The sequence below is a fragment of the Ranitomeya imitator genome, chromosome 4, assembly GCF_032444005.1.
Source record: "Ranitomeya imitator isolate aRanImi1 chromosome 4, aRanImi1.pri, whole genome shotgun sequence".
In the NCBI taxonomy this organism is placed as follows: Eukaryota; Metazoa; Chordata; class Amphibia; order Anura; family Dendrobatidae; genus Ranitomeya; species Ranitomeya imitator.
This window is the reverse complement of record NC_091285.1, coordinates 652,155,928-652,180,929: the sequence shown is the minus strand read 5'-3', so window position 1 is coordinate 652,180,929 and position 25,002 is coordinate 652,155,928.

Sequence of the window (25,002 nt, the reverse complement as noted above, 5' to 3'; positions counted from 1 at the left end):
GGACAGAAGTTGTGAGGACTATCTTGAATGCTCAGCAGGGAAGCACTACAACACACAGGCGCTAGTGGGTAGACACTGATTTCCACCTGCAAAGGGAACTCTGGATGTGCCTTCGGACCGGCCGGTCTCAGACAGCCCTGTTGACAGTGTCCTGGATTGAGGATCCTGAAACCTTCAGTAAAAGGTAAAGAAACTGCAACCCTGTGTCCTCTTTATTCCTTGCACTACGCACCACCACCCTTTTATTGGACGCCCCTTAGCAGGGTCACTGGCCGGGTCTAGCCACCGTGACAACCCCGGACCGAGTACCCCGTGGCCCTGCATCTGGGGGCGCTCCAATAACATCTGGTCATTCAACTGTAAGGGGGTGCCACGTCTCTACCCCCCTTAAAGGTTATACAGTAAGTCATGCTGTTATGTATATAGTATTTTGGCTACTTGTTATATATGTACATATTTTATGTTACTGGATGCATTTGTCAGTAGTGCTAGGGTAAGTGTAGTACCCTACATCTGACACTAGATGGGGCACAATATTATACATAGTTATGTAGGAGGGGCTTGCTGTGTTAAGAGGAAAGTGTCTTCCTGTTAGTATTTAGTAGGGCCTAGCTCCCATGTTGAGCAGACAGCTCCACAACGTTAAGTCTGATACCCAGCCATTCAGATTCCTTATGGACGGAAGAACAACTGAGGCAGCAGAGTTACCGCAGTTTAGGACAGGAGCTTGAGAATTGGTCCTGGACCTGTACAGGGACACAGGTCGCTCACCCTGTGGCAGATCATTGTTTAGGCTGATGCCCTCCGTACTTGTGCGAAACGGATGAGGGAATTCTCAGGAGAAGTGAGCTCACACAGGGAGGATGCTATGTTATCGCAAGCGGTGATACGATCCCGTAACGTACTGCAGGACATAGGTGAAATCGTAGGGAGAGCGGAGAACGTGAACTGTGTGGAACCTTATGCTAATGATGTGCCTGACCAGAATGTGCTGCGACAAGTAAATAGTAAAGTTCATCATTTTAAGTTTGACAAAGACTCTGTCTCTTATTGTACAATGGATGCAGTGGAAGTTCAGCCACCTCGATGGGACCCAGATGGTGCAGAGGGTGAAGTGAAAGGTATGCTGCAGAAAGGACATTGTATGTAACTGGGGGCCAGGGCACGTGTGGCGCCCCAGGGTCCTGCTTCCTCACGGGGAGAGTGATGTTACATTTGGAGGCAAGAAGGGATGACTGACACCAGGTAAACACAAGCATGCAACATATTCACACTCCAGGCCACCAGGGGGTGCTTTTGATCCTATTTACTAGGTGACTCCCCATATATGGTAGTTTGTAGGGAAAGTTAGTCAGTTCTTGCCGGGAAACAGACTGGAGCTGTCTGAGGCAGAAGAGGGTGTACGGAGCTATGTAGCCACAGTGCTGCAGTTCCTGGAAAGAGATTATACGAAATCCAAATATATTGCAGTGAGCATGTAGGAGAGTGAAGCACAGGAGAGGAACACCAGTGGGAGACCAGCTACGAGCAGGCTGCCTCCTTCTGAGGTGCAGAGACCGGCAGCCGGAACACCGAGGTTGTAAGGGCCTCTATGACTTACATCAGAGACTGGCAGGACAGCTGAAGTCCAAGTTACCTTTCCGCTTTACACTTTAATACTCAGGAGGCACGGTGACACATATAGAGCTCGGGGCATGCTAGAGTCCATATAAATAGGCTCAAGCCACCAGTTATACGGGTTATGTCCTATCTTATACGGAGGACAGAGAGACAACATCTGTGAGGACCTTATCTGAAGCCATAGGCAGTAAGGGACTACAACACCACGGCGCTAGAGGAAGGCTTTGATTTCCACCTGGAAAAGGGGACTCTGGACTTGGCTCCAAGCCGGCCGGACCCTGCCTGCCCTGTGATCTGGTGCCCTGGACTGTGGCTGCCTGAAGTCTTCAGTAAACAAGGTAAAGAGACTGCAAACCTGTGTCCTCGTTCTTTACTGCACCATTCACCATCTTCCATCCACACAATGGAAGCCCTGGGGATATACTTCACCTGTGGGAAGTTATACCATCTAGCTACCATAACATCACCCCAGAGGACCCCACTGACCGAATACCTCAGGTGGCGTCACGAACATAAACTTTATTCCCTTTAAAGACCTTCCCCTTTTACATGGGCGCCCAGGGCCACGGTCTTGGTCACCGCCACCGTGACATCCCCCTGTGAACTCAGGACCCGGTACCGAGTACCCCTCGACCCTGACGGGGCGACTCACATGAATAACCAGATATCCTCTGCCTCAACTGCAGCCATGGCCCGGCCACTTATGCATCCCCCTGTGTATGTGTTTTTAAAGCATGATTAAAAATGTGCAGGCTAGATATTAGTTGGATCTTCTGGGGTAGTGCATTCCAGAAAACTGGTGCAGCATGAGAGAAACCTTGAACATGGAAATGGGAGGTTCAGATTATAGAGGATGTTAGTCTTAGATCAGATGCAGAGCGGAGAGCACAGGTGGGGCGATAGACAGAGATTAGGGAGTATATGTAGGGTGGTGCAGAATTGTCGAGTGCTTCTTGGGTGAGTATCATACGTTTGTATTATATTCTGTAGCAAATGGGCAACCAGTGCAATGACTGGCACATGGTAGAGGCATCGGTGTAGTGGCTGGACAGAAATATGACCCCGGCGGCCACATTCAGGATGGATTAGAGAGGAGAAAGTTTGGTTACAGTGAGACCCATCAGTAGAGAGTTGCAGTAGCTCAGACGAGAGTGATTGAGAGCGACAGTAAGAGTTTTTGCAGCTTAAAAGGTGATTAAAGGTCGGATTCTGAAGATGTTTTTAAGATGCAGCAAACATGAGTGAGTGATTGTATATACGGAATAGAGGAATGTTTGGGGTCAGATATAACTCCAAGACATCAAGTGTGCCGCTAGTGAGTTATGGTTGAAGATAAAAGACTTGTTACTGTCCATCCATACTACCCATGGAGAAGAACATGGTGTTGTAATGTGAATGCCAGAAATACTTAGAGTTACCTTTAAATCCTATTCTCTGCCGATGGTTCAGGACTATTCTAAAAAGATAATGGCTAATGGAGAACATATTTTACACACTTACACCAACATCAATACCAACGTAAGGCCACATTGGGCACATCTAAAAGGCAATAAATCCAAAAAAAGAAGGGAAGCAAGAATAAATGCAATAACCTTTATTAGTCAACATAATAACAAACATGGTAAAGCAGGGCATAGTAAAGGAGAACGTAGGACACAGGGATCCCTCCACCACCACCAGGACCAGGTTATCACATTGCTTGAAAGGCCATCTAGGAACATGAGCAGAGATGAAAGCCTGGGTCTGTTTCGAAAGTAAAGGGCCAATCCATGTATATCAAGGCAGACAGAATATACTAAGCCTAATGCCGATATCTATAAATGCGCACTGCACAGTGACTTGTCCCTCCCCCGAGGAGTTCCCAGTGACATTCCTTCCTGTTCATTGTACTATTATATTCTGTAGCGTATCGGCAAATGCTGTTGTGGGGCACACATACCCTTTTGGACACTACCCTGGTGTGCTATTTGGAAACAAGTTCTGACCCAACTAAATTCCTTACACTTCTCCTGAATTGGATGCCCTTATTGGTTTGATCAATGACACCTTTCTTGTAGTTGATCAACTCTGATTTGGCTCCTGTACTCGTCTTCTCCTGAGTACATATTTGGATCTGATTTTGTTCTATTTGGGTTATCCCTCAGCTCACTCCACTGGTCAGTAGCTACTTCTCAGATACAACCCAAGAAACCTGACAGTAAAGGTCAGACCCCTGCACTTGGCTGATAAATATACGTGGCTGATAGGTGGTTATTCTTTTTTTCCCACTGGTCAGTAGCTACTTCACCGACACAACCCAAGGTCCCCGACAGCAAAGGTCAGACCCCTGTACTTGGATGATGAATATAAGTGGCTGATAGGTGGTTATTCTTTCTTTCCCACAGGTCAGTAGCTACTTCACTTCTGGAATCACTGCGTTGAGAAACACGTGATGGTGTCTCCGCGGTGTTGGATGTTTTGGTCTCCCCGAGGCCAATCATCTGTGCCTTTATAGTCTTTTTACTAGGCACTGCTCCTAATAGCCAGATTCCTACTCCACACTGATGAGGGGCAAAAACCCCGAAACAGCTGTCTGTGGATGGATACCATGCTTGGCATAGGTGGTTTTCCTTCATAGGATGCTGCCCTTCCTGTGGTTGTTCCTTCCCGGGGAAAGGCCTGGCTATTCACTGCTTGCGTCTAGAAACACGTGATGGTGTCTCCGCAGCTTCTTTACTTGCATCTGCATATTTCCCATAAGGGATGGGGGCAGTGTTCTGGAATCACTGCGTTGAGAAACACGTGATGGTGTCTCCGCGGTGTTGGATGTTTTGGTCTCCCCGAGGCCAATCATCTGTGCCTTTATAGTAGCTACTTCACAGACACAACCCAAGGACCCCTACAGCAAAAGTCATAACCCTGCACTTGGATGATGAGTATAGGTGGCTGATAGGCGGTTATTTTCTTCCTACTGGTGAATAGCTACTTCGCAGACACAACCCAAGGACCCCTGCACGTGGATGAATATATGTTGCATATACGTGGCTATTTACTTTCCCACTGGTCAGTAGCTACTTCACAGACACAACCCAAGGACCCCTACAGCAAATATCAGACCCCTGCATATGTATGAACCCAGGATACATATACTTGGCTATTCTTTGCTTTCCCACTGGTCAGTAGCTACTTCACAGACACAACCCAAGGACCGCTACAGCAAATGTCAGACCCCTGCATTTGGCTGAGGAATATACGTGCCTGATGGCATCAATACATTATAGTCTATTTTTATTCTTCCCAGAGGAGGATGGTACTCAGTTTTGCATGGTTAGTACACGCATAAAGGTGAAGGCCGAAGCACTTGCCCATCCCCATTGTAATGGGGTCACACACACACACATACACTTTGGATATTACCCTGGCATGCTGTTTGGATTAAAGTTCTGTGTTCTGACCCGACTAAATTCCTGACCATTCTCCTGATTAACCCCTGGATACCCTTTCTGTTTTGACCCTTGGCACCTCGGCTTCCCCTGACAGATTTGAATCTGCATTTGTCCTAATTAGGCTACACCTAAGGTCACAGTATTGGGCAGAAACTACTTCGCAGACACAACCCAAGGACCCCTATAGCAAAGTGCAGACCCCAGGAAAAGAGATAAAACATCCTTCCATCCTGGAAATAAAAAATGACTAAACCTTCCTCAAACATAGTCACCTAGTCACCCTACATGGTGCCCTCCATTTGCCTACCATGATGGGAGTACCAACATTTGGATTTTTTTTTAAATTATTAATGAAACTCGTTTCTGTCTTACTCTTTCACAACCATTATATTTGAAGCTGTGTCATCCAATGATTCCTAATGACGCAGAATAAATGAGTCCATTCATTCCCAGCCGCCATAACGCACATTGATGCGATCAGTTTAGCACGTCTGTGCGTTTCGTTGTCACATAGTCCATGCTGTGCACCCTTTGTGTCATTGTGTAGTCACAATCCTATATATCCATGGAATGGTATAAACAAAATCGACACAAGCGTCCTCCTAAGAATAGTCTTGGCGCGGCGGTGAAGTGCTGAGTGTCTGGCACTCGGCTGCTCCGTCATTCTGCTGAGTAGAGACCCTTTAGGTCTAATTAAAGATTAAAATACATAAAGGAAGGAAAAGTCTTTTTACTATGGTCGGATTACGGGAAGTCAGCACTGCCGGCGGTATCTTCTTCTGGATCTTATAGTTGAGTCCTTTCAACCTTTCCGAGAGGTTGTTCTTGAGCTCCCGGTCAGTGCTGCCCGCAGCAGATGTGCGCTGCCAGCAGGACTGCAGTAAGAGTCAGGGGCAGCTGCGGTAACCGCGCCTGCAATGGAGTCAGGACTTGGCACCGTGCACGGCAGAGCAAGGATAATCCCAGATGGGGATTTTGGGCAATGAAACCTTAGAATTTTATTATCTCGGCCATTAATGTCATAATAAAATGTATTTGCCGATGCAATGATTGACTGGAGAATTATCAGCGTAACTGAAGGTGACGGCCGGGCAAAGTGCCGCCTGACCACTGCCACCGCCAACTGATCCTGGCAGTCAAGGTCAGTGGTGAGCATCTTATGGCCAGTGGGCAATCGCCCTGCAGTCCCTGCTGTAGATTTATAGACGTGTATTATATGGGGAGCAAAATTAATCATGAGACCACAGGAGGCAAGGGGTTAGGCTACTTTCACACTAGCGTCGGATTCGGCCCGTCGCGTTGCATCGGGCCGAGATTCCGACGCTAGCGTTTGATGCGCCGCACAACGGGTGCAGCGGATGCATTTCTCTGGCGCATCCGCTGCCCCATTGTGAGGTACGGGGAGGTGGGGGCGGAGTTCCGGCCGGGCAGGCGCCGTCAGAAAAAGCGGTCCGTCGGCAGCAAAAAACGTTACATTTAACGTTTTTTGGTCCCGGCGGTCCGCCACAACACGGCGCAACCGTCTCAATGCGTCGGTAATGTTACTCTACAACTTTGCAGGATGCGTTTTTTCCCCTAAACGACGCATTGCGACGTTTTGCAAAAAACGCTAGTGTGAAAGTAGCCTTAACCCCTTCCCGACCCATGACGCCACGTAGGCGTCATGAAAGTCGGTGCCATTCCGACCCATGACGCCTATGCGGCGTCATGGAAAGATCGCGTCCCTGCAGGCCGGGTGAAAGGGTTAACTCCCATTTCACCCGATCTGCAGGGACAGGGGGAGTGGTAGTTTAGCCCAGGGGGGGGTGGCTTCACCCCCTCGTGGCTACGATCGCTCTGATTGGCTGTTGAAAGTGAAACTGCCAATCAGAGCGATTTGTAATATTTCACCCATTATAACGGGTGAAATATTACAATCCAGCCATGGCCGATGCTGAAATATCATCGGCCATGGCTGGAAATACTAGTGTGCCCCCACCCCACCCCACCGATCGCCCCCCCACCCCCCCGATCTGGCCGGTACACTGCTCCGGCTCCCCTCCGTCCAGTGCTCCGCTCCCCCCCGTGCTCGTGTCCGCTCCCCCCGTGCTCCAATCACCCCCCCGTGCTCCAATCACCCCCCCTGCACTCCGATCCACTCCCCCCCGTGCTCCGTTCAACCCCCCCGTGCTCCATTCCAGCCCCCCCGTGCTCCGTTCCACGCCCCCCGCGCTCCGTTCCACCCCTCCCGCGCTCCGATTCCCCCCCCCGTGCTCCGATCCCCCCCCCCGTGGTCCCCCCCCCCACCCTATCATACTTACCGATCCAGCCGTGGTCCCGTCCGTCTTCTCCCGGGCGCCGCCATCTTCCAAAATGGCGGGCGCATGCGCAGTGCGCCCGCCGAATCTGCCGGCCGGCAGATTTGTTCCAAAGTGCATTTTGATCACTGAGATATAATCTATCTCAGTGATCAAAATAAAAAAAATAATAAATGACCCCCCCCCCCTTTGTCACCCCCATAGGGACAATAAAAAAATAAAGAATTTTTTTTTTTTTCCACTAATGTTAGAATAGGGTTAGGGTTAGGGGTAGGGTTAGGGTTAGGGGTAGGGTTAGGGGTAGGGTTAGGGTTAGGGGTAGGGTTAAGGTTAGGGGTAGGGTTAGGGTTAGGGGTAGGGTTAGGGGTAGGGTTAGGGTTAGGGCTAGGGTTAGGGTTAGGGTTAGGAATGTGCACACATATTCTGGTCCTCTGCGGATTTTTCCGCTGCGGATTTGATAAATCCGCAGTGCTAAACCGCTGCGGATTTATGGCGGATTTACCGCGTTTTTTTCTGCGCATTTCACTGCGGTTTTACAATTGCGATTTTCTATTGGAGCAGTTGTAAAACCGCTGCGGAATCCGCACAAAGAAGTGACATGCTGCGGAATGTAAACCGCTGCGTTTCCGTGCAGTTTTTCCGCAGCATGTGTGCAGCGATTTTTGTTTCCCATAGGTTTACATTGAACTGTACACTCATGGGAAACTGCTGCGGATCCGCAGCGTGTGCACGTACCTTTAGAATTAGGCTATGTGCACACGGTGCGGATTTGGCTGCGGATCCGCAGCAGTGTTCCATCAGGTTTACAGTACCATGTAAACATATGAAAAACCAAATCCGCTGTGCCCATGGTGCGGAAAATACCGCGCGGGAACGCTGCGTTGTATTTTCCGCAGCATGTCAATTCTTTGTGCGGATTCCGCAGCGTTTTACACCTGTTCCTCAATAGGAATCCGCAGGTGAAATCCGCACAAAAAACACTGGAAATCCGCGGAAAATCCGCAGGTAAAACACAGTGCCTTTTACCCGCAGATTTTTCAAAAATGGTGCGGAAATATCTCACACGAATCCGCAACGTGGGCACATAGCCTTAGGGTTAGGGTTGGAATTAGGGTTGTGGTTAGGGTTAGGGGTGTGTTGGGGTTAGTGTTGTGGTTAGGGGTGTGTTGCGGTTAGGGTTGTGGTTAGGGTTACGGCTACAGTTGGGATTAGGGTTAGGGGTGTGTTGGGGTTAGTGTTGGAGTTAGAATTGAGGGGTTACCACTGTTTAGGCACATCAGGGGTCTCCAAACGCAACATGGCGCCACCATTGATTCCAGCCAATCTCGTATTCAAAAAGTCAAATGGTGCTCCCTCACTTCCGAGCCCTGACGTGTGCCCAAACAGTGGTTTACCCCCACATATGGGGTACCAGCATACTCAGGACAAACTGCGCAACAATTACTGGGGTCCAATTTCTCCTGTTACCCTTGTGAATCTAAAAAAATGCTTGCTAAAACATAATTTTTGAGGAAAGAAAAATGATTTTTTATTTTCACGGCTCTGCGTTGTAAACGTCTGTGAAGCACTTGGGGGTTCAAAGTGCTCACCACATATCTAGATAAGTTCCTTGGGGGGTCTAGTTTCTAAAATGGGGTCACTTGTGGGGGGTCTCTACTGTTTAGGCACACCAGGGGCTCTGCAAACGCAACGTGACACCCGCAGACCATTCCATCAAAGTCTGCATTTCAAAAGTCACTACTTCCCTTCTGAGCCCCGACGTGTGCCCAAACAGTGGTTTACCCCCACATATGGGGTATCAGCGTACTCAGGAGAAACTGGACAACAACTTTTGGGGTCCAATTTCTCCTGTAACCCTTGGGAAAATAAAAAATTCTGGGCTAAATAATTATTTTTGAGGAAAGAAAACGTATTTATTATTTTCACGGCTCTGCATTATAAACTTCTATGAAGCACTTGGGGGTTCAAAGTGCTCACCACACATCTAGATAAGTTCCTTTCAGGGTCTAGTTTCCAAAATGGGGTCACTTGTGGGGGGTTTCTACTGTTTAGGCACATCAGGGGCTCTGCAAACGCAACGTGACGCCCGCAGAGCATTCCATCAAAGTCTGCATTTCAAAACGTCACTACTTCAATTCCAAGCCCCGGCATGTGCCCAAACAGTAGTTTACCCCCACATATGGGGTATCACCGTACTCAGGAGAAACTGGACAACAACTTTTGGGGTCAAATATCTCCTGTTACCCTTGGAAAAATTAAAAAATTCTGGGCTAAATAATTATTTTTGAGGAAAGAAAACGTATTTATTATTTTCACGGCTCTGCATTATAAACTTCTATGAAGCACTTGGGGGTTCAAAGTGCTCACCACACATCTAGATAAGTTCCTTTGGGGGTCTAGTTTCCAAAATGGGGTCACTTGTGGGGGGTTTCTACTGTTAAGCCACATCAGGGGCTCTGCAAACGCAACGTGACGCCCACAGAGCATTCCATCAAAGTCTGCATTTCAAAACGTCACTACTTCACTTCCGAGCCCCGGCATGTGCCCAAACAGTGATTTACCCCCACATATGGGGTATCAGCGTACTCAGGAGAAACTGGACAACAACTTTTGGGGTCAAATTTCTCCTGTTACCCTTGGGAAAATAAAAAATTGCAGGCTAAAAGATCATTTTTGAGAAAATAATTTTTTTTTTTATTTTCATGGCTCTGCGTTATAAACTTCTGTGAAGCACTTGGGGGTTCAAAGTCCTCACCACACATCTAGATTAGTTCCTTTGGGGGTCTAGTTTCCAAAATGGTGTCATTTCTGGGGGATCTCCAATGTTTAAGCACACAGGGGCTCTCCAAACGTGACATGGTGTCCGCTAATGATTGGAGCTAATTTTCCATTTAAAAAGCCAAATGGCGTGCCATCCCTTCCGAGCCCTGCCGTGCGCCCAAACAGTGGTTTACCCCCACATATGGGGTATCAGCGTACTCAGGACAAACTGGACAACAATATTTGGGGTCCAATTTCTCCCATTATCCTTGGCAAAATAGGAAATTCCAGGCTAAAAAATCATTTTTGAGGAAAGAAAAATTATTTTTTATTTTCATGGCTCTGCGTTATAAACTTCTGTGAAGCACCTGGGGGTTTAAAGTGCTCAATATGCATCTAGATAAGTTCCTTGGGGGGTCTAGTTTCCAAAATGGGGTCACTTGTGGGGGAGCTCCAATGTTTAGGCACACAGGGGGCTCTCCAAACGCGACATGGTGTCCGCTAACAATTGGAGCTAATTTTCCATTCAAAAAGTCAAATGGCGCGCCTTCCCTTCCGAGCCCTGCCGTGTGCCCAAACAGTGGTTTACCCCCACATATGAGGTATCGGCGTACTCGGGAGAAATTGCCCAACAAATTTTATGATCCATTTTATCCTACTGCCCATGTGAAAATGAAAAAATTGAGGCGAAAATAATTTTTTTGTGAAAAAAAAGTACTTTTTCATTTTTACAGATCAATTTGTGAAGCACCTGAGGGTTTAAAGTGCTCACTAGGCATCTAAATAAGTTCCTTGGGGGGTCTAGTTTCCAAAATGGGGTCACTTGTGGGGGAGCGCCAATGTTTAGGCACACAGGAGCTATCCAAACGCGACATGGTGTCCGCTAACGATGGAAATAATTTTTCATTCAAAAAGTCAAATGGCGCTCCTTCCCTTCCGAGCCTTACCATGTGCCCAAACAGTGGTTTACCCCCACATGTGAGGTATTGGTGTACTCAGGAGAAATTGCCCAACACATTTTAGGATCCATTTTATCCTGTTGCCCATGTGAAAATGAAAAAATTGAGGCTAAAAGAATTTTTTTGTGAAAAAAAAGTACTTTTTCATTTTTACGGATCAATTTGTGAAGCACCTGGGGGTTCAAAGTGCTCACTATGCATCTAGATAAGTTCCTTGGGGCGTCTAGTTTCCAAAATGGGGTCACTTGTGGGGGAGCTCCAATTTTTAGGCACACGGGGGCTCTCCAAACGTGACATGGTGTCCGCTAAAGAGTGGAGCCAATTTTTGATTCAAAAAGTCAAATGGCGCTCCTTCCCTTCCAAGCCCTGCCGTGCGCCCAAACAGTGGTTTACCCCCACATATGAGGTATCAGCGTACTCAGGACAAATTGGACAACAACTTTCGTGGTTCAGTTTCTCCTTTTACCATTGGGAAAATAAAAAAATTGTTGCTAAAAGATAATTTTTGTGACTAAAAAGTTAAATGTTCATTTTTTCCTTCCATGTTGCTTCTGCTGCTGTGAAGCACCTGAAGGGTTAATAAACTTCTTGAATGTGGTTTTGAGTACCTTGAGGGGTGCAGTTTTTAGAATGGTGTCACTTTTGGGTATTTTCAGCCATATAGACCCCTCAAACTGACTTCAAATGTGAGGTGGTCCCTAAAAAAAATGGTTTTGTAAATTTCGTTGTAAAAATGACAAATCGCTGGTCAAATTTTAACCCTTATAACTTCCTAACAAAAAAAAATTTTGTTTCCAAAATTGTGCTGATGTAAAGTAAACATGTGGGAAATGTTATTTATTAACTATTTTGTGTCACATATCTCTCTGGTTTAACAGAATAAAAATTCAAAATGTGAAAATTGCGAAATTTTCAAAATTTTCGCCAAATTTCCGTGTTTATCACAAATAAATGCAGAATTTATTGACCTAAATTTACCACTAACATGAAGCCCAATATGTCACGAAAAAACAATCTCAGAACCGCTAGGATCCGTTGAAGCGTTCCTGAGTTATTACCTCATAAAGGGACACTGGTCAGAATTGCAAAAAACGGCAAGGTCTTTAAGGTCAAAATAGGCTGGGTCTTGAAGGGGTTAAAGAAGCTAAGGCGCTTGTCAAAATTTACTTTCAGATGCGTTCAGAATATAAATTAATTAGAAAGAACCTAATAACATGCTCAAATGTAAGTCTCGGGTTTGATGCCTCCATTTTTGACTCTGTGTTGTTTGTGAAGGGGGCTGGCTGGGTGATCATTCAATAGCCAAGCCAGTCCTCTTCTCTGTCACAGCTAATACATAGACAGAGAAGGGGGCTGGCTGTCTGATCACTAATAGATAAGCCAGTCCTCTTCTCTGTCACAGCCAATACATATACAGAGAAGGGAGCTGGCTGGATGATCACTCAATAGCCAAGCCAGTCCTCTTCTCTGTCACAGTCAATACATAGACAGAGAAGGAGGCTGGCTGGCTGATCACTCAATAGCTAACCCAGTCCTCTTCTCTGTCACAGCTAATACATAGACAGAGAGGGGGCTGGCTGGCTGATCACTCAATAGCTAAGCCAGTCCTCTCCTCTGTCACAGCTAATACATAGACTGAGAAGGAGGCTGTCTGTCTGATCACTCAAAAGCCAAGCCAGTCCTCTTCTCTGTCACAGCTAATACATAGACAGAGAAGGAGGCTGGCTGCCTGATCACTCAATAGCTAACCAAATCCTCTTCTCTGTCACAGCCAATACATAGACAGAGAAGGAGGCTGGCCATCTGATCACTCAATAGCTAATCCAGTCCTCTCCTCTGTCACAGCTAATACATAGAGAAGGAGGCTGGCTGTCTGATCACTCAATAGCTAACCCAGTCCTCTTCTCTGTCACTGCCAATACATATACAGAGACGGAGGCTGGCTGTCTGATCAATCAATAGCAAAGCCAATCCTCTTCTCTGTCACAGCTAATACTTAAACAGAGAAGGAGGCTGGCTGCCTGATCACTCAATAGCCAAGCCAGTCCTCTTCTCTCACAGCCAATACATAGACAGAGAAGGAGGCTGGCTGATCACTCAGTAGCCAAGCCAGTCCTCTTCTCTGTCACAACTAATACTTAGACAGAGAAGGAGGCTGGCTGTCTGATCACTCAATTGCCAAGCCAGTCCTCTTTTCTGTCACAATTAATACATAGACAGAGAAGGAGGCTGGATGTCTGATCACTAATAGCCAAGCCAGTCCTCTTCTCTCACAGCCAATACATAGACAAAGAAGGAGGCTGGCTGCCTGATCACTCAGTAACCAAGTCAGTCCTCTTTTCTCACAGCCAATACATAGACAGAGAAGGGGGATCGCTGTCTGATCACTAATAGCCAAGCCAATCCTCTTCTCTCATAGCCAATACATAGACAGAGAAGGAGGCTGGCTGTCTGATCACACAATAGCCAAGCCAGTCCTCTTCTCTGTCACAGCTAATACATAGACAGAGAAGGAGGCTGGCTGTCTGATCATTCAATAGCTAACCCAATACTCTTCTCTGTCACAGCCATTACATAGACAGAGAAGGAGGCTGGCCATCTGATCACTCAATAGCTAATCCAGTCCTCTCCTCTGTCACAGCTAATACATAGACTGAGAAGGAGGCTGGCTGTCTGATCACTCAATAGCCAAGCCAGTCCTCTTCTCTCACAGCCAATACTTAGACAGAGAAGGAGGCTGGCTGTCTGATCACTCGGTAGCCAAGCCAGTCCTCTTCTCTGTCACAACTAATACAAGTGCAGCGCCCCAGAGACCTGGTCGTTGCAGTATGGCACTCTGCCGCTAAGGGGAGTGGCGGTACGTCTGATGGCACTAAGGAGTTCTCCTGACCAGGTATCACCAGAACACATTACACTTCACACTCCGGCCACTAGGGGGAGAAAAAGGCTTTATTTATTGGGCCACTCCTCACATTGGTAAAACTAGGGGCTGGGGAGGAAGTTAGTCAGAAGCTGACTGGGTTGGAACCAGGCAACATCCCGTGGCAGGGGGTGTTGCAGGGAGAAGGCACAGGGGGGTCCGTGTCAGGCGTGGGAACCTGGCAGGTGCCTAGCGAACAGAACGTAATGGAACCGCGCCTGCACACCCCGCGGCGGTATCCAGGAGAGAGACACGAAGGGAAGGATATTGTGGAAAAGTGTAAACGAGATCAAGCACAAAGGAGAACCAGTAAGAGTTGTGCCGAGAGAGAGAGAGGCAACATCTTACTGAGGCGCGTAGTCGGTGGCCGGAACACCATAGAAGTAACTGACTTCAGGCCTTACTTCAAACTCCGCCAGACAGTCAATTATAGGTTGGATGTCTACCTTACTACACCTACGAAGACATAGGGGGCAACGCGTGGAGAGGGGCGTCTCTAGGGTCCCGGAAGAGCTCCGAGCCTTCCCGTCATAAGGGTGCGTCCTAGCCATAACATACCTGGGGGACGTTAGAAACTAGTAACATCTGGAACCAAAGAACGAGAGAGCTGTAGAGAACGAACGAACGAACGAGAACAGCAGTTGTGAGGACTATTCCGAATGCTCAGCAGGGTAGGCCTACAACACACAGGCGCTAGTGGTAGGCAACGATTTCCATCTGCAAAGGAAACTCTGGATGTGCCCATCGGACCGGCCGGTCTCTGAGAGCCCTGTTAAACGTGCTCTGGATTGAGGATCCTGAAGTCTTCAGTAAAGAGGTAAAGAGACTGCAACCTTGTGTCCTCGTTATTGACTGCACCTCACACCATCACCATCCACCTTACTGGGAAGCCCTGGGGACATACTTCACCTGTGGGAAGGTATACCATCCAGCTGCCATTCCATCACCCCAGCGGACCCCATAGCAGCGTCGGTCACCCTGACCGAACACTATAGGTGGCGTCACGAACCCCTGACAGACTGTACCACCACCTCCATTGGACGCCCCTTAGCAGGGTCGCGGACCGGGTCTAGCCACCGTGAGAGCCTCAGAACCGAACCAGAGAGGCCCGGTACCGAGAACTCGTGGCCCTGTGTCTGGGGGCGATCCAACTTGGCGTCACGAACAGGATCGTACTTAAGCCTGAAGAATTGGGTCATGTGTGCCTTGGAACTGTGATTGAACTGTGTTGGACTGTGATTTATTGCAAAGACTGTGTATTGCTATTGACGTATGATTCCCGCCAAAACCGCCGCCATTGCCGCGTCACGAGGAGCGCAGGAGAAGAAGGAGGGCGTGTCATGGGAGGAGATCGAGAAAACAGCAAGACCCGCCCACTCCGACTACGGCTGCAGGAGGACGAGCTCAGGAATGGAGGAGCTCAAACCCCAGAAGATGACGGAGCCTCGTGTGTGTGCTGCTGCAGACCCAGGAGCGGAGCTGATGCCCAGCGGGTACCTGAACGATGACGAAGTGACCCGGGAGCACCGCTGTTGTGAATTCCATTCTGGAGCTCCCTCCTGTGGTTGCTAATGGTATTTTTGTGAGTTCTGCCCTTGGGCTCCCTCTGGTGGTTTCGAGTGGAACTGCTGCTCCTTTAGGTAGCTGTAGCAGCTGCCTTCACTAATCGCCTTGCCTGGGTTTGTTATTTAAACCTGCTCTGGGCTTTAGTCCATGCCTGCTGTCAATGTTCTTGGTTGGATTTGGTTCTTTCCTTGGAATTCTCATATGGCCAGTCCTTGTCTGCAAAAGATAAGTTTTTGCTAGTTTTTGGTTGTCCATTTGTTTGGACTCTATTGCTTTGCAAATATGTCTCTTTTTGTCCAGCTTGTCACTATGTGGTATTCAGGCTAGCTGGAAGCTCTGGGAAAGCAGATTTGTCCCTCCACACCGTGAGTCGGTGTGGAGTTCATTTTTGTAAACTCTGCGTGGATTTTGTAGTTTTTATACTGACCGCACAGTATCCTTTTCTCTCTGTCTATCTAGTTTAGTATTGGCCTCCTTTGCTGAATTCTGATTTAATTTCTTTGTACGTCATTTCCCTCTCCATTCACAGTCAATATTTGTGGGGGGCTATCTTTCCTTCTGGGGGTTTTCTCTGAGGCAAGATAGCTTTCTATTTCCTTCTTTAGGAATAGTTATTTCTTAGGCTGTGAAGAGGTGTCTAGGGAGAGTCAGGAACATCCCACGGCTATTTCTAGTGTTGTTGTTAGGATTAGGGACTGCAGTCAGTAGAGATACCACCTTCTCAGAGCTCGCTCCATGTTGCGTTTTAGCCACCAGGTCATATCAGTGTGGCCTCTTAACCACCAGGTCATAACACACCGCAGCCCAGCGGAGCCGGACCAGGGCTTGCCGTCACAGGGGAACCCGGATCCCCTGGAGTTGCCGGAGGGGGCATCGGACCACCCGACTCCAGACGGGGGGTCGGCGACAGCGAGGAAATGGAAGTTGGAGCTGTGCTGGAAGGCCGCCCAGGGGGAGCCGTGGTCAGGGCCGCAGCGGACTCCAGCATCCTCATCAGCGGAGCCAACCGACATCGGTGGAACCACATCAGATGCAGGTACCAACAGCGCCCCTTCCCCACCGACCGCTCCGGCTCCGGTGATCACTCCCCAGCCCATTGATGACTGGTGTCCCGCTACTGAGATTGTGGTGGCAGCCCTTTACGCCATGAAGGGGATCCTGCCCCCACTACCAACACCTCTGGGTATACTGATCGACATCAGTCCCAGGGGAGTGGTCTTTGAGTGGAATGCCCCCCGGTTTCAGCCAGACGGGTCCCGACAGGAGGGCTCCTACGTCATCAGGCTCACCTGGGATCAGTATAGGCGAAGCTTGATCTCACAATGGGAAGATCGGGAGCGAATGGAACAGACTGTCCGACCCGAGGAACGAGTGCCCCTCGTCAATTGCTGCCCTGAGAGTTTGATAAAACAGGGGATTGTGCTGGCCTTCCACCGGGGGAGGGGTTGTGGCTTCATATTAGAGCCAGGGCTGCTGACTGAGGTCTATGTGACCTCCCCTGGAGTTGCCGGAGGGGGCATCGGACCACCCGACTCCAGACGGGGGGTCGGCGACAGCGAGGAAATGGAAGTTGGAGCTGTGCTGGAAGGCCGCCCAGGGGGAGCCGTGGTCAGGGCCGCAGCGGACTCCAGCATCCTCATCAGCGGAGCCGACCGACATCGGTGGAACCACATCAGATGCAGGTACCAACAGCGCCCCTTCCCCACCGACCGCTCCGGCTCCGGTGATCACTCCCCAGCCCATTGATGACTGGTGTCCCGCTACTGAGATTGTGGTGGCAGCCCTTTACGCCATGAAGGGGATCCTGCCCCCACTACCAACACCTCTGGGTATACTGATCAACATCAGTACCAGGGGAGTGGTCTTTGAGTGGAATGCCCCCCGGTTTCAGCCAGACGGGTCCCGACAGGAGGGCTCCTACGTCATCAGGCTCACCTGGGATCAGTATAGGCGAAGCTTGATCTCACAATGGGAAGATCGGGAGCGAATGGAACAGACTGTCCGACCCGAGGAACGAGTGCCCCTCGTCAATTGCTGCCCTGAGAGTTTGATAAAACAGGGGATTGTGCTGGCCTTCCACCGGGGGAGGGGTTGTGGCTTCATATTAGAGCCAGGGCTGCTGACTGAGGTCTATGTGACTAGCTTCAACGTGGAACCCCAGTCCCGCAGTGTACCTCCACTCCGAAACTTGTACAGAGGGGACCATGCGACCTACACCCGCCACTGGAGTGAGCGAGGGTGGTATGCCAAGAGAGTCAAATGCTGTGCGCTACTGGTCGCGCCATCTACGATCACGACCGAAACTGGTGGCGGGACTCCACTGACCCCTGACCCCACAGGACCCAGCACTACCACCCTGGCGCATGGTTCCCTGCTTGCGGAGTCTGCCACTGGCATCACCGCTCGTACCCAGACCGCTGCTGATCCGACGACGACGGTGCTGGACAGTGACACAGGGCCAGACCTTCCCCGGCCGGGACGTGGTCACCACCGGCTGATGTCGTGTCACCTATTACAGCACTAAGCCTCGAAGATCCGATTATGTATATAGTTAACTGTTTTCTGCTGTTGCTGCTACTTTAAACCCGACCAGGGTTAACTCCTAGGGATCCCTTTGTTTACCCGGGATCCCTATTGTTTTCTCTTGTTTTTCTACTGTTGCACAAAGTTCATCATTGTTTCCAAAGACTGCCGGATCATGGACGGTGAATGATTCAAAACTGTTTTTGTATATAGTTTGCACCTTCTTAAAGGTGCTCCCTACTGGTTTTACAAGCGAGAGAAGACTTTGCAAAGATAATGCTTCCAGACATGACGCAGAAGGTCTTGCTTTCGGTGGACTGGCAGACAGAGAGAGAATCTGCACTAGAGACTTGGGTCCCTCTTAAAGGGAATGTTTACACGATTGCCTTAATAAAAGTTAAAACGTTAATAATGTTAAAAATTTAGAAAGTTTGATAATGTTGACAGAGACTGAGGACAGGAAAGCTTGAAAGTGAACCCATAGGGGTTAGAGAGAGAGTCCTCCTGAGAACTGTAGAAAGATGGTCGGTACAATGACAGTAGGCTCAGCCAAGGAGCTAGGCGGTCCTGCATTGGGGAAGTTAGAACGGAAAGAAAAGTTGAGTTATTTATATAGTATTTTATAGTAGGCCTTTAGTGGGTTCAGCGTATACGCCCTTAAAGGAAAAGTTAACTTATTGTTCAGAGTTTGCACTTGGTAGAATACCCGGCTGGGTACTGAGAGTTATTTATAGTCAACATGTTATTTGAAAATATTTAATTTTGTTTGTAACGTTCAAGTGTCCTTACATCCCATAAAGGGAAGCACCTTTTCTATTTACTTGTTTTAAGCATTTCAAAAGTTTTGTATGTCTTTTGCTGTATTATATTGTTGTTCTTCTTCCCAGTCCAGGAGTACTGGATTTAACCGGGGAAGGGGGAGGGGGGGGGGGAGTGCAGCGCCCCAGAGACCTGGTCGTTGCACTAAGGAGTTCTCCTGACCAGGTATCACCAGAACACATTACACTTCACACTCAGGCCACTAGGGGGAGCAAAAGGCTTTATTCATTGGGCCACTCCTCACATTGGTAAAACTAGGGGCTGGGGAGGAAGTTAGTCAGAAGCTGACTAGGCTGGAACCTGGCAACATCCCAATGCAGGGGGTGTTGCAGGGAGAAAGCACAGGGGGGTCCCTGTCAGGCGTGGGAACCTGTCAGGTGCCTAGCGAACAGAACGTAACAGAACCGCACCTGCACACCCTGCGGCGGTATCCAGGAGAGAGACACGAAGGGAAGGATATTGTGGAACAGTGTAAACGAGATCAAGCACAAAGGAGAGCCAGTAAAAGTCGTGCCGAGAGAGAGAGGCAACATCTTACTGAGGCGCGTAGCCGGTGGCCGGAACACCGTAGGAGTAACTGACTTCAGGCCTTACTTCGAACTCCGCAGGACAGTTAATTATAGGTTAGCTGTCTACCTTACTACACCTACGAAGACATAGGGGGCAACGCGTGGAGAGGGGCGTCTCTAGGGTCCCGGAAGAGATCCAAGCCTTCCCGTCATAAGGGTGCGTCCTAGCCATAACATACCTGGGGGACGTTAGAAACTAGTAACATCTGGAACCAAAGAACGAGAGAGCTGTAGAGAACGAACGAGAACAGCAGTTGTGAGGACTATTCCGAATGCTCAGCAGGGTAGGACTACAACACACAGGCGCTAGTGGTAGGCAACGATTTCCATCTGCGAAGGAAACTCTGGATGTGCCCATCGGACCGACCGGTCTCTGATAGCCCTGTTAAGCGTGCTCTGGATTGAGGATCCTGAAGTCTTCAGTAAAGAGGTAAAGAGACTGCAACCCTGTGTCCTCGTTATTGTCTGCACCTCACACCATCACCATCCACCTTACTGGGAAGCCCCGGGGACATACTTCACCTGTGGGAAGGTATACCATCCAGCTGCCATTCCATAACCCCAGTGGACCCCACAGCAGCGTTGGTCACCCTGACCGAACACCACAGGTGGCGTCACAAACCCCTGACAGACTGTACCACCACCTCCATTGGACGCCCCTTAGCAGGGTCGCGGACCGGGTCTAGCCACTGTGACAGCCTCAGAACCGAACCAGAGAGGCCCAGTACCGAGAAATCGTGGCCCTGTGTCTGGGGCGATCCACATAGACAGAGAAGGAGGCTGGCTGGCTGATCACTAATAGCCAAGCCAGTCCTCTTCTCTCACAGCCAATACATAGACAGAGAAGGAGGCTGGCTGACTGATCATTCAATAGCCAAGCCAGTCCTCTTCTCTGTCACAGTCAATACACAGACAGAGAAGGAGGCTGACTGGCTGGCTGATCACTCAATAGCTAACCCAGTCCTCTTCTCTGTCACAGCTAATACATAGACAGAGAAGGAGGCTGGCTGTCTGATCACTCAGTAGCCAAGCCAGACCTCTTCTCTGTCACAACTAATACATAGACAGAGAAGGAGGCTGGCTGTCTGATCACTCAATAGCCAAGCCAGTCCTCTTCTCTGTCACAACTAATACATAGACAGAGAAGAAGGCTGGCTGTCTGATCACTAATAGCCAAGCCAGTCCTCTTCTCTCACAGCCAATACATAGACAGAGAAAGAGGCTGGCTGTCTTATCACTCAGTAGCCAAGCCAGTCCTCTTTTCTCACAGCCAATACATAGACAGAGAAGGGGACTGGCTGTCTGATCACTAATAGCCAAGCCAGTCCTCTTCTCTCACAGCCAATACATAGACAGAGAAGGAGGCTGGCTGACTGATCATTCAATAGCCAAGCCAGTCCTCTTCTCTGTCACAGTCAATACACAGACAGAGAAGGAGGCTGACTGGCTGGCTGATCACTCAATAGCTAACCCAGTCCTCTTCTCTGTCACAGCTAATACATAGACAGAGAAGGAGGCTGGCTGTCTGATCACTCAGTAGCCAAGCCAGACCTCTTCTCTGTCACAACTAATACATAGACAGAGAAGGAGACTGGCTGTCTGATCACTCAATAGCCAAGCCAGTCCTCTTCTCTGTCACAACTAATACATAGACAGAGAAGGAGGCTGGCTGTCTGATCACTAATAGCCAAGCCAGTCCTCTTCTCTCACAGCCAATACATAGACAGAGAAAGAGGCTGGCTGTCTTATCACTCAGTAGCCAAGCCAGTCCTCTTTTCTCACAGCCAATACATAGACAGAGAAGGGGACTGGCTGTCTGATCACTAATAGCCAAGCCAGTCCTCTTCTCTCACAGCCAATACATAGACAGAGAAGGGGGCTGGCTGGCTGATCACTCAATAGCTAACCCAGTTCTCTTCTCTGTCACAGATAATACATAGACACAGAGGGGGCTGGCTGATCACTCAATAGCTAACCATGTCCTCCTCTATGTCACAGCTAATACATAGACAGAGAAGGAGGCTGACTGATCATTCAATAGCCAAGCCAGTCCTCTTCTCTGTCACAGCCAATACATAGACAGAGAAGGAGGCTGGCTGTCTGATCACTCAATAGCTAAACCAGTCCTCCTCTCTGTCACAGCTAATACATAGACAAAGAAGGAGGCTGACTGTCTGATCATTCAATAGCCAAGCCAGTCCTCTTCTCTGTCACAGCCAATACACAGACAGAGAAGGAGGCTGGCTGGCTGATCACTCAATAGCTAAGGCTACGTTCACATTAGCATGCGCCCCTATATTTAACATGGGGGACGCATGGACATGCGTTGTGCTGCGTTGTGCAACGCATGCGTTTTTTTGCTGCAAGCGTCGGGCAAAGAAAATGCAACAAGTTGCATTTTTTTTGCGTCGAAATTTCGGCAAAAAACGACGCATGCATCGCAAAACGCAGCGTTTTTGCATGCGTTTTGGTGCGTTGTTATTTGCGTTGTGCGTTGCATCGCCGACGCAGCGGCGCACAACGCAAATGTGAACGTAGCCTAATCCAGTCCTCTCCTCTGTCACAGCTAATACATACAGTAGACAGAGAAGGAGGCTGGCTGGCTGATCACTAATAGCCAAGCCAGTCCACTTCTTGTATAATTTTTTGTGGTGGGGGTTAGATGGTGGCAGAAAATTGCCATTACATCATTTAGAGGGGGCACACAGAGGGCATCATTATTTTTTAAGATGGCTTTAATACTTTATAAAGGGGACCCCAGTCGAATTGTTTGTTATAATGGGGTAATCAAGAGGCATTATTACTCGGTCAGAAGACGCTTGAGTTACTTTTCCCCAAACCCATGCTATGCCACGTGGCATGTGCCAACATGGGAAACACTCCAAAAGCGAAGCTGCCCATCCTAAAACCAAGGGTAAGAGTTGACGATTTGGGCACCTTTAAAGATAAAAGTATATTAATAAGTCTCAAAATAATATTTTGGATGTGAACAACCTTTTTAAAGACTTGATCTGCGTTTCTGTATCACACATAGTCTATTCTGGAGAGTGGATAGGCAGATTTTCGGGGTCTCTCCCTCTCTACAGAAATAGAGGGGTGCTGGACACGGGGTCTAGAGCTGTATCTGAGGCCCCACCATTGGCCTGAGTCATGATTAATAGTAGTAGAAGCCTAAAATACGGCCATCGAAGCTCTAAAGGATCGAATGGAGGAACCGTTCACCCCCCGATCAGGGTAAAATATTCATCCAAGAAAGAATACAATGATGTCTTACACATGATTGTATAAAAGCCTCATGGGATGAGATTAGTGTCACATTATGGGTCGGTGCCACAGAGAACTGAGATCGGAATGAAAGTGGGTAATGAGTAGGAACAAATGATGCCTGTCATGGGGCTCCAAAATGTTAAGACCGGATGATGTGTGGCACCTCGTAAAGGTGACCATACGCGTCAGACTAGGACCGGCTGACTATTATATCATCAATGTTCTGCAGATGTCAGGAAGGGGAAAAATGATCGGACATGTTGGTTTTGAAGACTCCCAATTTTTTGCTCTCAAGGGAGATAAGTCACCAGAGGATCCTGCAGTGACTTATTCCCATCTCTCCAATGAAAACACATGTACGCTTGGCTGAGCAGAGCATGCACGTGTACAAGAATACCTATGGAAGGTTTGGTCCGTTTTTTACCTGCGTACTAGGACAACAGTTTTCCATTTTCAGTTTGGGTGGAACACAAGGTCCTACAGATAGTTGTCCTGGGTGTAGAGATCAGCGGGTGAAGATATATATATATACAGTATATACTGTATATTCCAGGGTAGACAACCTCATCAGATAATGTAAATATTGGCCATCGCCCAAGGAAGGAGCTGAGAGTTAAAGATTTGACGTCCACCAGGAAAAATACCAAGGTATAACTTGATGGAAACTGACAACTCAAAGAGACGTGTCAACGTGCTTACCAAGGTAATTACTCGTAATTGTCTTATTCCCACATTCTTACTGTGGTGCGATATAACAGGACTCATACGTCCTATAAACCCGACCATGTGGATCTTATGGGGCCATTGGAAAAAGAGCCACAACCTTGGTTGGTCCCATCCCTTTTGTTTCGGGATGGTGAGCACCTGAGCTGGACTTCAGTATAGTCTACAAAGGAACATCATTGTTAGCAAGTAAGGGAATGGCCTCAAGGGTCATGGAAAGGGAAAGCATAGAACGAGGACGCGTGAACCATCTTGCTTCCTAGGGGCACAAGTCCAGAGCTGTTGGTAAATAGGGAGCCTTCATCTGGACAGCTGGGGCAAACTTTGAGGACTAAAAAAGAGAACCTGTCACCAGGTTTTCCCCATATAAAGTATGGCCACCACCATAAAGCCCTCTCCGACAGCATTCTGGAATGCTGTAAAACAAAGTCCCTAATTTACTACATATTAGCATACTAGAATCCCCAAAAAGATTTTTTATTATACCCTCAGTCGGCGCAGTCCAGTCTGATGGGCATTTATGGTCTTGTTGTAGCACCTTCTATCTTCCTAAATCACAGTCCTTCTTCTATGCTTTGTCATTCATACAGTGCCCCCCAATCACGCTCCTGTCCAGGCGCACTTCTCTCTCCCCTGCTGAGTACAGACAAAAATACTGTAGTGCACTTGTGCCAGCTTTACTTCTGGGACTTCTTTGGCCTTTCCTGGCTCATGCGCTCTCCAGTACTTTTGTCCCCCCTCGACAGGGCAGAGAAAAGTGCACCTGCACAGCAGCGTGGTTGGGGGACACTGTGCTTATGACATAGGACATGTGTCACGTAGTACTGTGGGCGCTAACCAGGTCTCTAGTACCATGGGCACCCTAGTCGATCCCTGTCCCCCCGGATCACTCTTGAAGGTGCAGAGGTTCTCACACCTTGCTATGCTCCTATATCAACCCTTATCTGTCCCCTCCCTCAACCAGGGAAGTGTTGTGAATTCTGTGGCCAAGCTCCCTCCTGTGGTCGTGAGTGGTACTTCGGTGTTATGATAAGGTAATTCAGTACCACAATGGACATAGAAGTCAGAGCACATACAGTGACCCGACAATAACCCAAAAACATAGAACGAGCTCTGAGACGTGGGAACTCTGCTGACCGCAATCCCTAATCCTCTCCAACCACACTAGAGGCAGCCGTGGATTGCGCCTAACGCTCCCTATGCAACTCGGCACAGCCTGAGAAACTAGCTAGCCTGAAGATAGAAAATAAGCCTACCTTGCCTCAGAGAAATACCCCAAAGGAAAAGGCAGCCCCCACATATAATGACTGTGAGTTAAGATGAAAAGACAAACGTAGAGATGAAATAGATTGAGCAAAGTGAGGCCCGACTTTCTGAACAGAGCGAGGATAGGAAAGGTAACTTTGCGGTCAACACAAAACCCTACAAACAACCACGCAAAGGGGGCAAAAAGACCCTCCGTACCGACTAACGGCACAGAGGTACACCCTCTGCGTCCCAGAGCTTCCAGCAAGCAAGAAAAACTGAATAAGCAAGCTGGAAAGAAAGAAACAG